Source organism: Crinia signifera, chromosome 4 (assembly GCF_055691185.1).
Source record: "Crinia signifera chromosome 4, ASM5569118v1, whole genome shotgun sequence".
In the NCBI taxonomy this organism is placed as follows: Eukaryota; Metazoa; Chordata; class Amphibia; order Anura; family Myobatrachidae; genus Crinia; species Crinia signifera.
The window spans coordinates 168,874,574-168,891,679 of NC_139220.1; the positions used below are offsets into that span (position 1 = coordinate 168,874,574).

At 40.2% G+C, this 17,106-nt stretch overlaps 1 long non-coding RNA gene across 2 annotated transcripts in view; it reads left to right on the forward strand.

Moving 5' to 3' along the window:
• The first annotated feature begins 7,935 nt into the window (after positions 1–7,935).
• The window catches only part of LOC146074621 (uncharacterized), an 81,328-nt gene continuing 72,157 nt past the window's right edge, over positions 7,936–17,106 (forward strand). Inside the window, exons 1-3 of one of the 2 annotated variants that reach the window (XR_014473440.1) lie at positions 7,936–8,404; positions 9,244–9,368; positions 13,593–13,716. This is a non-coding gene — a long non-coding RNA (uncharacterized LOC146074621). The remainder of the gene's footprint in view (positions 8,405–9,243; positions 9,369–13,592; positions 13,717–17,106) is intronic. The other variant, XR_014473439.1, reaches the window with a different exon arrangement.

A 17,106-nucleotide genomic window follows, 5' to 3' on the forward strand; every position in this document is an offset into this window, starting at 1 on the left:
TTAGGATCAAGGGTAGGGTTATTACCCCTGTAAGAGATATTGCAATACACACACACACACACAGCAAACAAAGTACAACTTAATGCATACATCCACACACACATACCTACTTACATCACCCATTGACATCTCATTCCTCTTCTCCAGTAAAAATCCAGATCACCTGTTAAAAAAAAAAAATCCTGACCTACAGTATTTAGTGTAGATTGGTCCTCTTCAGTCCAAGTAGTCATCCAGGTGTAAAAAAATAAAGATATTACCCTATTCCCAGAGGATTTGGGGGGGGGGGGTCTGTGTTTACACACATATATATTCCCTTTCCTCAATGCCAGCCTCTATGTGACTTTCACTAAAGGAATAAGCAGCCAGTCGTGGAGCGCCAAGTATGTGCCGCTCCTGATTGGCCAAACGCAGCTGCCAATCATTAGTCACTATACGCTGCTATGGGGAGAAAGCCTCATAGCAGCATATTGTGGGAACCTCACATAATAGAAAACCACAAAATGAATAGAGGTCAACTTTTCTGCATGTTTGCAGAAACAACTGTACAGATGTAGCCATGCTCAATCGGAGCTCCACAATGCAACAGGTGCGGCATACTTGGCAAAAGGTGTGGACCCGCCGTCACGCTCATGCATCAATGTCAATCCTGTGACTCCTTGAAAAGCAACTTGCTTTGCCAAGTGGACACTAGCGCCCATAACTCAGCTTTGATGAGCATGGCTATATCTAAGTCATTTTTTGTGTTTCATGAATGTCTCTGTGAAATCCACTAGTTTAACCCTTTGAGTGCCTACATCTCTGTGAGAGATGTACAAAGAAGTATCTGCTAAAAATATCAATGTCGCTAACATTTGTTTTATAAATTAAAATAAAAAATGTTGTGTAAAAAGATTATATTTCCTATATTGGTTAATCATTACAGGTCAGTATGATGAATAAAAATTTGTTTGCCTGGCAATTTTCACAACTATTTTGACAAATTAATGGTGTATTTGGTCATATATGATTGTGCACCTATGTTTTGCACTTCTATTTGACTTAACATTTTAGTGTTTGGTCTTAAGTAGATGTATCCCTAAGCACCTAGAGGAATTGTATATACAGTATAGCAATATCTGTAATGATTTTCCTTAAACTTCCCAGTGCTACAGCATGAACAATATGTAGCATACACACTGAACAATTTATAAAGATAAAGCGTTTGCTTTATCACTGTTTTGTGAAGGATGTATCTTTATTTGCACATACACACTGGACAATATGCAACTAGTCAAAAATGACATACTGTAGGCAAAATTGGATTGCATCTACAGATGAGAAAGGTGGTTGATTACAACCCACAGCAATGCACATAATTATCGCTCGTACACACTGAACGATTTGCACAATAACGTAATTGGCTATATTGTTATTGTGCATAAATATGCAGTAGATTCAATTACCCATAGGTAGGTCTATTAATGGGTAGAGTTTGACCTATAATGGTTAAAAAAAGGCCTTACAATACACATTAGGGGCATATTTCTGCAGTTGCAAATTTTCTATTGGTGTATGAAAAGCATCATATGTGAGTGACCATCCCATGTGCCTTAGCGGTATAGACCTCTGTTCCCATCACATAAAACCCTAAAGTATTTAACTTTAACTAGAACCATTTGTGTCTGCTGTAGCATAGCTATGCCTGTCCTCTATTTTCCGGCAGTACACCAAAACGTTTTTTCTTCTTATATAAAAAGTAGTCCCGCTTACATTCCAGAAACAGAACTTTATTTTAGACCTCATCTTACCTCACACGATTTAGAAATAGCTCCCATCCTGTAGAAATGAACCACACGAGGGAGGAGGTTGTCCAGCAGCCACTAAAATCCCAGACAATGGCAATAAATGGTAGAAAAAGATATCATCAAACTCATATTCAGACAGGAGCAGGGGAGCCCAGCAAGTATCGCAGTGTGTGAATAATGATTAAAAAAAAATAAAAGAAAGCAAAAACAAATGAGAAAACTTAAAATTTCTAAAACCGTAAAAAAAATTTTTTTTTCACATGTTCAGTTCAGGGAGTATCCAATTACCTGTAGCCGTTATCTGCTTAGCCCCGATAAGCCAGTGCTGGGTGCACACCAGGACGATTTTCCCTCAATCCTGATACAATACCGACCGATTGTATGTAGATTGAATGTACTTTTGGGATTTTTTGTCATTTCTTTGATCCGATCCGATGCATGTACCCGCCGCTCATTTGGTCGCATCGTGGGTCCTACGTGCTGCAGGTAGGATCCGTCAATACCAGCCCGACCGACTGTCGATCGTGTCCTGGTCTCCTAACAGATATTTTTTCAAGCGATTTTTTTAGCTGTGAAAAAGGGGGGGTGGGGTCACTAAGAGGTGGCCCAAGGGGCGCCTGAGCAGAGCTGCTTTGCTTGAGCAGCAGTCTCTAGGTTTGGGAAGTCGAGCCCAAAAAGATAAACAGTGGAAATGGGGATTCGAGACTGCGCTTGCTAAATGATGTGCAACAGGTGTCTCTAAAATATTTAATTAAGATATTCACATATATTATCACATAAAAAATACATTAAGAAAAAATACAGTATAAAAAATGGTGGATACCACAAATAGATGGAGAGCAGGAATAGTCACCCACAGTCTGGTCGTGATATGTCCTGTGTCCGTTCCTATGACACCTCCAGGTAATTGTCCCGTATAAAACGGCGGTGATGAGATGCTGGGAAAGATGAGGTATTCGGACCAGGGAGCTCCTGATGTTGGGGGTGCTCAACCTGGTGGGCTAGATGTTGTTGCCACTTTATTATCCTAGGTAGGAAATGCAGGTGTCCAAAACCAGGGAGCTCCAGATGTTGGGGGGTGCTCTACCTGGTGGGCTTGATGTTGTTGCCACTTGGATCTCTTTGCAGAGGGATGTCAGTCTCCTGACCAGGGAGCTCCTGATGGAAAGCGGTGCTCTACCTGGTGGGCTTGATGGTTAGCAAAGGGAATGATTCCTGGAGGTTGGTCCGGTGTCAGTCTCCTGACCAGGGAGCTCCTGATGGAAAGCGGTGCTCTACCTGGTGGGCTTGATGGTTAGCAAAGGGAATGATTCCTGGAGGTTGGTCCGGTTGCAGGACAGTAGATGAGAGGCTGTAGATTTAAGGGTGGACCTGCTCCCCTACACCAACGCGTTTCGCTTAGAGCTTTATCAAGGTGATGTCTGTGGTGTTCACTGACTGGGTTTATATACCCTCAGGAGGAGGGGGAAACAATTGGCACCTGTTGCACATTAATTACATATACTACTACAATAGGATAATAAGTTGATCCCTAGGTGGTTGTGAATAGGAGACAAAACTAAACCTTCTCATACTTTTTAATTAAAAAAACGAGTGTTTTAACGCAAGTATAATCATAAAGAAGGAAAACATTTCATTTACTTACTGAAGTCCGTTTCCGGATATCCGGTAACGTCACTTCCGCTTCAGTGAACCGCATATGCGCTCCACAAATGGGGTTTACTAGCAATGTAGTATACTGGCGATTTTCGCCCTTTTCAAAGATGGCCGAAACTGTACTTCCGGGTGTGTTACTACGCAACTGACTGTTGTTGCTGGCGTAATTGATAGTACAGATCCTTACCGGCCGGGGGACCAAAGCCCACATGATTAAGGTTCCTATATTTTAGTGGAACATTCGTGGAGCGCACATGTGATTTTACAATATCCATGGTGGTACAGAGTGTTTGCAAACGATATATAGATAAAATAGATGCATTTAAAAAGTGTCCAATAATTATAGCAGATAGATGTATTTGTTCTTGGGTGTATTTGTATATAAGCAGAGATATATTTTTAAGTAAGACAGATACATTAAGAAAAAAATATAAATAAAAAAGTATATATAATAATAATAAAAATAAATAAAAGCAATATGTATGTATAGGTTATACCTGATATTTGAGTAATAATAGTAATACACATTGTATATTAATATGGTAGCTATAAATTGATATGGTCGACTTAGTCGACATACTGGTCTCGTGTAGACACTCAGATTCCAATTTTTCCGTTTTTTTATATATTTTTTATTTTTTATATATAGAGATTTTTTGGGAGATTTTTTGGGATGATTTTTTAGGGGAGTATGTCCCCTGATTAGTCTTCACATTATTTAATGAGGAGATGTACAGATGTTCATACAATTAGAGCCCTAATTAGGCAATACATAAGAAAAACACCTTTTTTGTAATAATAATCAGAAAGCTAGATTCTTCTGTGGGCTGGGGATGGTTAACCTCAGAATTTTTTTGGGATTTATCAAGTGGGGACTATATGGAGGAGAGCAGATAGATAATACAGAGAAGGAAGGAAAGGAGAGGGGGGATATTTCTTAAGCAGTGCATGAATACAATTCGAAAGTATATACTTAGTATCGATTCTTTATAATAATGTTGTTATAAGATATACACATACGTTCTCCAGTTATCAAATGGGTGGTAGGGGTATATATAAAAAATATATAAAAAAACGGAAAAATTGGAATCTGAGTGTCTACACGAGACCAGTATGTCGACTAAGTCGACCATATCAATTTATAGCTACCATATTAATATACAATGTGTATTACTATTATTACTCAAATATCAGGTATAACCTATACATACATATTGCTTTTATTTATTTTTATTATTATTATATATACTTTTTTATTTATATTTTTTTCTTAATGTATCTGTCTTACTTAAAAATATATCTCTGCTTATATACAAATACACCCAAGAACAAATACATCTATCTGCTATAATTATTGGACACTTTTTAAATGCATCTATTTTATCTATATATCGTTTGCAAACACTCTGTACCACCATGGATATTGTAAAATCACATGTGCGCTCCACGAATGTTCCACTAAAATATAGGAACCTTAATCATGTGGGCTTTGGTCCCCCGGCCGGTAAGGATCTGTACTATCAATTACGCCAGCAACAACAGTCAGTTGCGTAGTAACACACCCGGAAGTACAGTTTCGGCCATCTTTGAAAAGGGCGAAAATCGCCAGTATACTACATTGCTAGTAAACCCCATTTGTGGAGCGCATATGCGGTTCACTGAAGCGGAAGTGACGTTACCGGATATCCGGAAACGGACTTCAGTAAGTAAATGAAATGTTTTCCTTCTTTATGATTATACTTGCGTTAAAACACTCGTTTTTTTAATTAAAAAGTATGAGAAGGTTTAGTTTTGTCTCCTATTCACAACCACCTAGGGATCAACTTATTATCCTATTGTAGTAGTATATGTAATTAATGTGCAACAGGTGCCAATTGTTTCCCCCTCCTCCTGAGGGTATATAAACCCAGTCAGTGAACACCACAGACATCACCTTGATAAAGCTCTAAGCGAAACGCGTTGGTGTAGGGGAGCAGGTCCACCCTTAAATCTACAGCCTCTCATCTACTGTCCTGCAACCGGACCAACCTCCAGGAATCATTCCCTTTGCTAACCATCAAGCCCACCAGGTAGAGCACCGCTTTCCATCAGGAGCTCCCTGGTCAGGAGACTGACACCGGACCAACCTCCAGGAATCATTCCCTTTGCTAACCATCAAGCCCACCAGGTAGAGCACCGCTTTCCATCAGGAGCTCCCTGGTCAGGAGACTGACATCCCTCTGCAAAGAGATCCAAGTGGCAACAACATCAAGCCCACCAGGTAGAGCACCCCCCAACATCTGGAGCTCCCTGGTTTTGGACACCTGCATTTCCTACCTAGGATAATAAAGTGGCAACAACATCTAGCCCACCAGGTTGAGCACCCCCAACATCAGGAGCTCCCTGGTCCGAATACCTCATCTTTCCCAGCATCTCATCACCGCCGTTTTATACGGGACAATTACCTGGAGGTGTCATAGGAACGGACACAGGACATATCACGACCAGACTGTGGGTGACTATTCCTGCTCTCCATCTATTTGTGGTATCCACCATTTTTTATACTGTATTTTTTCTTAATGTATTTTTTATGTGATAATATATGTGAATATCTTAATTAAATATTTTAGAGACACCTGTTGCACATCATTTAGCAAGCGCAGTCTCGAATCCCCATTTCCACATTTTTTTAGCTGTTCCTGTGATGTAGATGCATGTGTTCTCATGAGAGTCCTACAAGCAAGTCCTTACATGTTAGAGGACTTACAGAGGCTTTTATTATATCTAATCGTGATTGGACCCTGTCTTGAATTCTATACGGGGGCGTTACCCAGCCAAATAGTGGACCTTCTCAACCCCTTTTTAAAAGAATCCTCCACTTAATCATTGTTAAGAAGGACTTACAAAGGAAAGCATTGTCCTGACCTTAAACCAACCACTGGAGATAGACCTAATAAAGAAGGGACCATCTATTCTACCAGAGGGTCAGCTCAAACAAATTTGTCCAACACCACTAGAAGAACCTTTACTAAAATTATCAAAGATTTATTCAAAACACTTATACCCCTGATGAAGTCTCATAACGAGACGAAATGCGTTGGGTTCATGTTTCATCCATAATCTTGTGAAAAAAGCATCTGTGGCAAGAATCTGACATGAAAAATTGTTTTAAATGTCTTTTAAAAGAAATACTTTATGTTTTAAAAAATTTTTTGCATGTGAACTACAAAGTTAAGAGAGACAGGAATTACCATTCCAACATTGTAGGGTGCCGGATAACACTATTGTGGGTATATTAGGATTGTGGAGCCACACTATAGTGGGCTAAGTGTTATTGGCGACCATCTTTTAATATTGTTATTAGCGCGGCATAGGAGACTTTGTTATATTATATATACACACATAAGGGGGGTCCTGGGTAGAACAGCTACATGGGTTGCCTTTCCATCCCGATTGGGAGAATTATAGCAGACATATTCAGTTGGCACTCCCAAGATTTATCAATGCTGCACGGGGGCAGCGTGAGCAAAAAGAATAAAGGAAAAACAAGCCTTGTGCTGGCTTTATTCTTTTTGCTCACGCTGCCGATGCGCAGCATTGATAAATCTTGGGAGTGCCATTTGAATAAGTCTGCTATATATATATATATAAGCTGTAGCACCTTCCCTGCAGGACACAGTGATTTGTGAAATAGACCCATTGGTTTGAAGCTGTACATTTTGGATAAGCTGTTATCCATGTCAACTATTGGATCTAACAGGTTATAAGACTTGGCAAGGCATTTCAGTATTGGCAGGGAAGGAATTTTCGGTGAATATAAAGTCACTGGGTTATTTATATTAAGCATACTCACCATCTTTAATTGATTACCCAAGGCCTCGAATTCTTTGAAGGCTAACGGACCTAAGGTTGTCCTGTAAGAGGACTCTAAGTGTAGGAGGCACCTCCATAAAAAAAAAAAAATTCCATTGCTGGTTGGAAATCAGTATTAAATTAAAGACACAAAATTGTTCCCCTGATGAAGTCTGTGTAAGACGAAACGCGTCGGGACGTTTCTGTACATCGTGTCTTGAATATCTTTTTGAAAATAAAGTGATCGGAAAAACTACCCTGAGTGCTTCACTGGAGATCTGACCACCATATTTATGGACTTTTATTAATCTGGGCGCCATTCCACAACTGGGTGATATATATATATATATATATATATATATATATATATATATCACTATGTGCTGGTCCATTCACCTGTCTGTGTATATATGTAACCATTGCTGATTTTTATGCACTGTGTGCTAGGCCCCATTCACCTGTCTGTGTATATACTGTATAATCTTTGCCCACCATTGCTGATTTTTATGCACTGTGTGCTAGGCCCCATTCACCTGTGTGTGTGAATAGCAATGTGCGCAATAAAATGTATAGTGTTTTTCATATTTATCAACATTTTAAATACTTTAAACATATGAACTAGGTGAATTAATAACTATAAAACTATAACTATAAAACAAACTATATTAAACATGGATATAAATTAAACAACAAATATTTTTAACCTTTTATAGTCACCATGTCTACTGCGAAAGAGCAGGAATTCGTGGAAGGTTTTATTGAGTGGTATCGTTCCCACGAATACTTGGTGAGAACAAAATCCAAGGAGTATTCAAACAAAATTCAAAGAAACCATGCCCTGGAGGATTTGGCTCGCTTCAGCCTCCCATTCCACCCAGAGGTCAATGCAGAATGGGTGTGGAAACGCATTAAAAATCTCAGGAATGTTTTCCTGAAGGAACACAAAAAAAACGGAGGCTTCCAAGAAGTCTGGTGCTGGAGTTGACCAGGTGTACTAAACCTCCCTCTGGTACTATGACAGGATGACATTCACCCTCAGCCAGGAGTCGATGAGGACAGTAGTCCTGATGGTGGAAAATGAGAACCCAGAAGTGATGGCGAATGAGGATGAGAATTCGCAGTCCGTGTTGGTAAGTACATACACATTGGTCAAGTTTGTTGCCTATCTAATCGATTCCTCCTGCCAATCCACAGACCCCTCTCCATTAAAGTAGGCCATGTACTGTTCCCTCACCCGTTTGGCTCGTGCACTCCCCTTGTAGGGTTGTGTTGGGGTTTGCCAGGAGGATATTTGCACTACCTCCTCTGGCAGATCTGGGTCTTCTTGGAATGCTGTGCCTGTAGCCCTTTGCTGTGTGGCTTTTCTGCATAGTAAATTGTGCAGGACACAGCACACTGTGACAACCCAGTCAATTTTGTCCACCCTCAGGTTGATGGCAGTGTGGAATATGCGAAACCGGCTAACCAGGATTCCAAAAGCATTTTCCACAACACACCGTGCCCTGGATAGCCTGTAGTGAAAAATCCTTTTTTGATGGTTAAGGCCCCTTTGTGCATATGGCTTCATTAAGTACTTGGGCAGGCCAAAAGCCTTGTCCGCCACAAAATTAAGCCCCTCTTTATTTTCCTGTACAGACGGCAAGTGAAGGGTGTTGGCCGTGAGTCTTTCATAAAACTTGGTGTCCTTGAAAGTGTCCTACATCCAGGAAGATGAACTCGTAGTTTGCATTAACCACAGCCATTAGTACAATACTAAAATAGCCCTTGTAATTAAAGTAGTAGGAACCACTATTGGTAGCCTGGGCTATGTGGACATGTTTCCCATCAATGGCTCCTCCACAATTTGGGAAGGTCCATCGTTGGTCAAACTCCTCTCCGATGACTTTCCATTCATTTCACGCTGGCAGGGAACCGAAATTAAAAGTAAATACAATTGATTAGTAACTGTGCTTTTTCATTATTTTTACAGCTTGGCGACCACCCACCTCCAAACCCGGACCTGTCTCAGCTGTCTGATAATCCATGGCCATTGAGTGAAGCTGCCACTCTGACATGCACTCCGCCACCCACTCCACCGTGCTAAAAAAATGCGTGGTAAGGGGAAAAAAGGAGAAGCAGCAGAGGGAGAATTTCTGGCGAGGGCACAGCGGGTCCTACAAAGGAACCCTGACAAACACGACAACTATTTAACTTACGTGGCAGAGTGTATACGCAACATGACTCCTGACCAGCAACTCAAATTTGATAAATTATGCATGGAGTTGGTGTATCAGGGTAGTTTAGGTGGTCTGCGAAGTGACACCAAATTAGTTGGCATGGCTAATACAGAAGAAACACCGGAGCCTACTCCCCCAGCCACCATACCAGGCCCTTCCAGCACACAATTTCCTCCAACACCCACCCAATCAACCCACACACACCCGCCTCAAACCGCCAACTACCGTCAACTATATTCTTCTTTACTGGCGGATGATCCGGAGTCTCCTGTTTTTGAGGATCTGTAAGCTATAGTCTATTTTGCCATTTAAAAATAGTATGGGGTACTATGCGACAGACATGGTCTTAGCTGCAGATATGTGAAGGCCACTGCTCACATGGTGCATGGCGCACATAAATTGGGCTGGGCCCATTGCATCTGGCCATGCGTCATGTGTGCAACAGCCTTTACATTTATGCGGCAGACTACATCAGCCACACAGTAGCCCATACTTATTGGGAAAGTTAAAACTGGGTGATACTTTTAAATGTTTATATATAGTAGTGTGATTTTTCAAAGATATCTTTTATACATTATTATATATTTGCGTTAACACGATAATTATATATTTTTCTATATATTTGCAATACATTAAAGGCCTAAAAAACCTGTTTCTGTCCTAGGCCTAAATTATCAATGAAACAGTTTTGTTTGCACAATAAAGTGTACAGTGTATTTTTCCTCCTTACCTTGCGATACTGGTACTGCAGCACCTTCACAATGGCTTTGCAGGTCTCCGGGATGATGAGGCCCAAAGCTTGCGGGGATCCAAACTTGGCCAGCAAGAGGCCATCCTGTCGCCAGAAACCTCAGAGTCACCACCAGTTGTTCCTCAGCAGGGATAGCCATGCGATACTTGGTATCCTGCTTCTCGATGTGGGGAGTCACCAGACGCAGCAATTCCTGGATGGCAAAAAGTTACGGTAGTCGTCCGGGTTATTTTCCCTGATATCTCTGAGCAGTGGCATGTGAAGCAGAGTCTGACACTTCAGTAGCCACTGCTTTGCCCAGAATGTCCAGAATTGTCTTCCTCTCCTACGCTGGGCCCTCTGACGCCTGAGCTTCAGCACAGCATAATAGTTGTTGGGGGTTGTTGTGGGGGACTGCACTAATTATTGGGGATAATTATCACAATAATTAGATAAGGTGGGGATGTAACTGATTTTAATTTGAAGGAATTTTCCTTATATTTGACATAACACAGACCACTACCCTCGGGTCTTTGGCTGTGAAAATGATGTTCAGTGGTGCACCCCCGAGTAGGGCCACGTATTTTAAAAGAAAAAAGAAACTCGGGTGGGGTGCACTCTACATCCCCTAACAAGGTTATTCTGTTAGATTCAATTTGTAATTTTTTTATTTTATTTTTATTTTTCTCTGCTGTGCACTTATTTTTTTATTTATATATTTAATTTTAATACTCTAAAATATGATTAATTATTTTGTATAAAATTGTGTAACAATTTAATTATACACTGATATTGCTGTGTAAATTATCATTAATTCCCAGCGATAGTATAAGGGTTTATTTCAGATACTGGTGTTACAATTAATATACATCCACCATTCCACAGCAAAATTAAACTGTCATTGGCAATGAAAATTAAGAAAATGGCCACAAATATCTAATGGAACAGATGACCATCATATCCCCCTATCCGTAATACACCATAGATTTTATGGGTGTTTTACTCAATTGAGTGATGGTAAGGTTCTAATCATAGGTCAAATAAAATTAATTTCATGCCAAGAAAAAAGTTATAAATGAAGTATATACAGGTAATTTACATATATACAATTTTGCAGTGGTTATGTCAAAAAGCACTATATCTTTAAATCAGTGGTTATCTACCATGCAAACTGGTAGATAACAGCATAATAGAGCAGGTAATCTTGCTGGTGACGACCCATCACTGCGTTCTCCATAGTGGACACTGTCAGTGCAGGGTTAGAAGACACTTTGTAATGGCAGGCAAAACAAAGTAATGTACAATAGCTATGTGCAGCGTTCAGCATGGCTGCTGCTATTCCTATCCCCACAGCTAGTCCAGCCACTTTATTTAAATTTCAAAGGCCAATCTGACGACGGTCGCATGAGGTTCTTGTAAAAAACAAAAACCAGTGATCCGACCGTCTTTACGACCATCGCGGTCGCATCGGGATCGGGTCACGATCGTTACGCCAAAAAACACATTTTTTGCAAATAGTTTGCTGAGGACTTGGCAGAAGAAGAACAAACTTGTTGGCGCTGGATTTGTTGTCACTAATTAGTTTGACAGCCTTGAGAAAGACGGCAGCAGCCGTTGAAACATGTTGGCCAAAAGTGATTGAGGACTTTCATGTGAGCTGTCTTCCTGTACATGCGGTCATTGGCCAATGTGAACGTTTCTTCAGGTGATTGTGTTACTCAATGTTTTTATCTTTTTACTGTGTGGTTTATTAAACCTTTTTTTGAACTACGAATGTACCATTGTTTTTCCTTCCTCCCTCAATATCAACCACTGCCTGTGGAAATTGAGACGAGGTGGTGAAAGGATCGGATGTCTCCCCAAACAAAGATACCCTTATATGTTTCTAGCAACACTTTGTTTTAGTGAGTACGGTACGCATCTAAACAAGTGTCACCCCTTATTTGGTATGATGAGAGATTTGTTACACTGAGTGGTGACCCCTATAAGCAAAGAAACCGTTACGCTCTTTATTCAACCACTTATGAGAGTGAGTACGGCACGCACCCCTCTTTATCCACATCTATATTTGTCGGATCCTAAACAACACAAGGTGACTCCAAGGGTTAACCAGTGAAAGATACCTTTATAGGTTTATTACTCTTTTCCTTTCTGTGAGTTGGGTACGGACCCCTTCCCTAAAGTCACTGAGATACCCCTTTAGTGAATTACTTTCTCTGACCCATTGCATTTTTATCTATTTTTTCATATACACCAAACCTTAACCGAGACAACTGTCAAACTAATTAGTGACAACAAATCCAGCGCCAACAAGTTTGTTCTTCTTCTGCCAAGTCTAACCAGCAGGGACGTCGTTTGTGGTCCCTCTTCCAACTTGTGGCTGCAGAGATTGGCTGCGCCTTGGGACTTTTTTACCCTGTGGCCAGTATTCAATGCCTCAGATTCGCCGTTTTTTTCAGTGAATCTGGCAATTCCCTGGTTGAATGGCGAATTTTCTGTTAGAAAAAACAATTCGCCATATTCTATGGAGGCAATTCGCCATAAATGAACCACGAATGTCTGCCGATTCGCCGAAAATGATTCTCCACAATTCGCCTGTGATTTTCAATGGGGTTTTCAGTGGAATTCGCCGACAGTGTATTCAATGCTCAATTCGAGTGCTGCATTCTCCATTGAAATTCGCCATGAGTCTCAGTTTAGCATTCGTCATCTTTTTTAGGTGAACTGTAATGTGTTCTTTTAAATTAAAGCGTTTTTATTTATTTTTTTGGTGTTAAAAAAATCAGAATATTTTTTCTATGAAAGGGCATGCTATTTTTATTCATATACTTGCAGCACATGAATATATTTTCAATTTTTTTTTTTTTTTTTAAACAATATTTTTTTTTTTTTTTTTTACACATTCGCCAGCAGGGGGCCGGGAGCCGGAGCCACTCATTAATATTCATATATTCACTGCACACTGGTCCCCGATCATTACATAGGCACGATCGGGACCAGTGAGTGCAGCGGCTCCGACCCCAGCAGCACCCTGCCCTTCTGCTGGGGGTGAGGTGAGGGGAGGGAGGAGAGGGGACGGGAGGGGGGAGAGATATGCGGCTCCAGCAGTAGCAGACCTCTTGATGTCAGCGCTGGGGCTGCCGGAGGACTGCTGCTGCAGGCTGTGCGGGGGCCACTACCATTCCCCACTACCATTCGCCTGTATTCGAAGTCAGGGGCAGCGAGCCCCTGACGCATTGAATAGTGTGGGCTGGGGGAGCCACACGAATTCAAGATCAGCGATATTTGCTGGCGAGCGCACAGCGAATCCAAAACAGGATTCGCTACCTTGCGCTCGCCAGAGCATTGAATACCTGTCTTTGTCTTTTTCAGTTTGCTGAGGACTGCCCAGGAGCTCCCAGGAAGTCCACGGGAAATCATTCCATTGTTGTCTATCGGTCGTGGTCGTTCTGGTGTGTAACCCACATTATATGGGATTTTGTTTAACCGGCCTCAGGTAAAAGTAGTCTGTGAAAACACACAGGATTTACTGAACCTGCGTGTTTTTGTGAGAAAATGTATTGTTTTTGTGCAATCTAATTGGATAGCCTGTAAAAATATAGTGAAAAAAAAAATCACAAATAGGTCCAGTTTATGCACTCAATGTTCTAATGTGCCTAATTGGATAACCCCCTTAAAGTTTGTTCTGTATTCATTGCTAGGATTGATGGGCATGAATCTCTAACTGGAATACAGTATATTAAACTATAAGAATGTAGTGAGAATGTTCAATTAGAACCCCCGGATCTTAACAAAAGGAGGATGGAGAGTAACAATAGAAAAGGTATAGCTACCCATCAGTAGTAGCTATACAAGTACTCTAAGTGCTTGTATGACTTATTTATAGTCAGTTTATATACACTAGGGTGCTAGGGTATGTGCATCTGCTTATGTAGTAAACAGTGTTGCAGATTGCATGCAGAAGGCTATAGTAAATCTCAGATTGTAGCTGGTAATGCAGCAAGCAGACAGCACAATTCTGCAAAGGTTCTGAACACAGGACTGCTAGTAGCAGATGGATAAAAAGCACTGTGGAACTCCCCAGAAAGATAATAGGAATAATAGCAGGAAACAGAACAGGGAAATCACTTCTGAGACTGGGACCAGGTCTTGCAAAGCACAGGAGACAGATGGCTGTTTAAATTGGTAGCGTTTCCACAGGGTTAGATATTGGTATTATCTGAGTAATAGAAATCCGAATGAATGGCTAAACAGCATAAACTGACCTGGCATGGATGGAAGTGCCCACACTACAGCAACAGGTGCATCCTAAAAGTTAGTAAAAGTTAGTGAATTGGCAGTACAGAGTATGGTAAGTAGCTCTATATATCCAAAGTATGACAGAACATACAAGAAAATAGAGCCTGGCATGTTACTAGTAGCAGCTTAGAACAGTTGTCCAGCTAATACAACTAATCCCCCATCTGGTGCAAAACAGATGTAGCCTTTTGGACCACCATCCTGGCTTCCTTGTCCTGCCATGAGAAATGTTCCATTATGGTGGACTAAGGGATACTATGGTGAAAGCATGTTATTACGCTGATGAATGCATGCACATTAGGATGTAAATTATACCCCAAGTTGCTTTTGCTCAATAAAGTATATACCATGATTACATCCTGTATGTAATCATGATTTTATCTGCATTAAAAAAAGTTCTGATAGTATTTCTTAGCAAAACAGTGTACCATTAAGGGCGGTATTCAATGAGCCTGATTCGCCAGGTTTTTATGGCGAATTTGTGCTGTTTGGCGAATTTCTGACAAAAACGGTGAATCACCCTATTCAATGACCACATGGCGAATACATTTGAAGGTTTTTTTCGCCATGATTCACCGAGTAGCAATCGCTATCTTTTTATGGTGAAGTGGAATGTGAACTTTTAAAATAAAGTGTTTTGTTTTTTACATTTGGTGTCAAAAAATCAGGATTTTTATTCTGAGGAGGGGCATGCTATTTTTATTCATGTGCCTGGCACCGTCCTCAGGCTCCCTGCGGCAATCGCCGCAGGAGCTCATATTCGCCAGTCAGGGGCTCGCTGCCCCTGACTCGTTGAATACCGGAGCCCGCCGGCTCCGGAACGTGGCGAATGTGCAGCGAATCCAAAAAAGGATTCGCTGCACCTCGCAGGTATTCACATTGAATACCGCCCTAAGTGTTATGCACATACAGTAGTCTTTAATTGAGACTGTATCTGCATAACAAATTAGGCACCTAATGAGCATCCTGATATGAAGAGCATGTATTTAACAAGAAAAAAAAACCTGGAAATATTACATGTACAGTATATGACCATGGACGGTGTAATGGTTAGCATTACTGCCTCAGCCCTGAGGTCATGGGTTTGATTCCCACCATGGCCCTAACTGCAGAGTTGGTATATTCTCCCATTGCATGTGTGGCCTTCCTACGGGCACACCAGTTTTCTGGCTGGATTCCTCAGTGCATGTGGAGGGAGCTGCACATCAGTCCCCCACACACATCTATATATATAAAGGAACCTGTGTGGACAAGTTGCACACAATTGTACAAATGTTACATATTAAATTGATCAGTTATTTATGTGAATAAGAAGCGTATTTTGAGAGTTTAAAACTATTGGCATTGCCAAGTTGCCCTCCCCCAGGATGTGTCATAGCAATAAGGTTATTTGACTTGAGCTACAGTGCATGAGGACACATCTGTATTTTACATTGACTATTGCGATTTTTGTTACGATTTTGCTTTTGCGTTAATTAATCTCCGCTACTTTCAAGAAAACATTCCACATTAAGGGGGAAATTTTCTCTTAAGGAAATTTGTAAAAAATAGGTGTATTTGTATCCAGAAATACACTTATTTTTTACATTTACTATCCCGAAAATACGGCAATTCGTAGTCGTATTGATAGCACATCAATACGACTACGAATTGCCGTATTTTCGGGATAGTAAATGTCAAAAATAAGTGTATTTCTGGATACAAATACACCTATTTTTTACAAATTTCCTTAAGAGAAAATTTCCCCCTAAATATTTACTATTCGTGCTATCCATCCACACAAGGTAGTTTCTATTGGAGGTACTGTAGATTTTCAAAAGAGAATGAGTCACAAAACCGCATAAAAGATAAACTACATATTTTTTAGAGTTCTGAATACACCTAAATGAAATAAAAATTGAAATATTATATGAACATAAAATTTATTATAACTTTCATATAGTTCATACACCATTGACAATTTGATACAAAACACCACAGTGCTTATAAATAGCACATACTTAAAAAAAAAAAACTTGAAAGTGAACATAGAGTAGAAGCAAAAAGAGATTGGTCTTGCTCAGACATAGTAATTTACCCTGAAGTACACAAAATTTATTTATAACAAAATCAGAGTTTACTTTGTGGACATTTTAACACTGCAACAACCTAGTTCACATAAATAGGTTTACAATACTGTACACAAGGCTATTAAAATATATTAGAAAACAAATATATTACATTAAATTGTAAATTATTTTGAGAAATAAGGAATTTTAGACATTGCAGCTGTATATATTTTTCATAAGTCGTACCCGCAACAAATACAGATTTTGCCATGAAGCAATGTGAGTGTGCTGCTTTCAGCCTGGTACATACATGAACATTACAATAAACAGTAATCAAATTACATTTCTTTTTATGAACCACAAACATTTAATTTGTTATTATAGAGTCAAATATATAGTCTTCCCTGCCAGTACAAGTGACATGAAAGGTATTGTGTAATAACATCAGCAATTGTCAGATTCTCAGGTATATGAAAGTGACTTTGTAATAGTAAATGCCCTGTTTGTGCTCTTAGTATTGAGGATAGTTTTAGGTCATA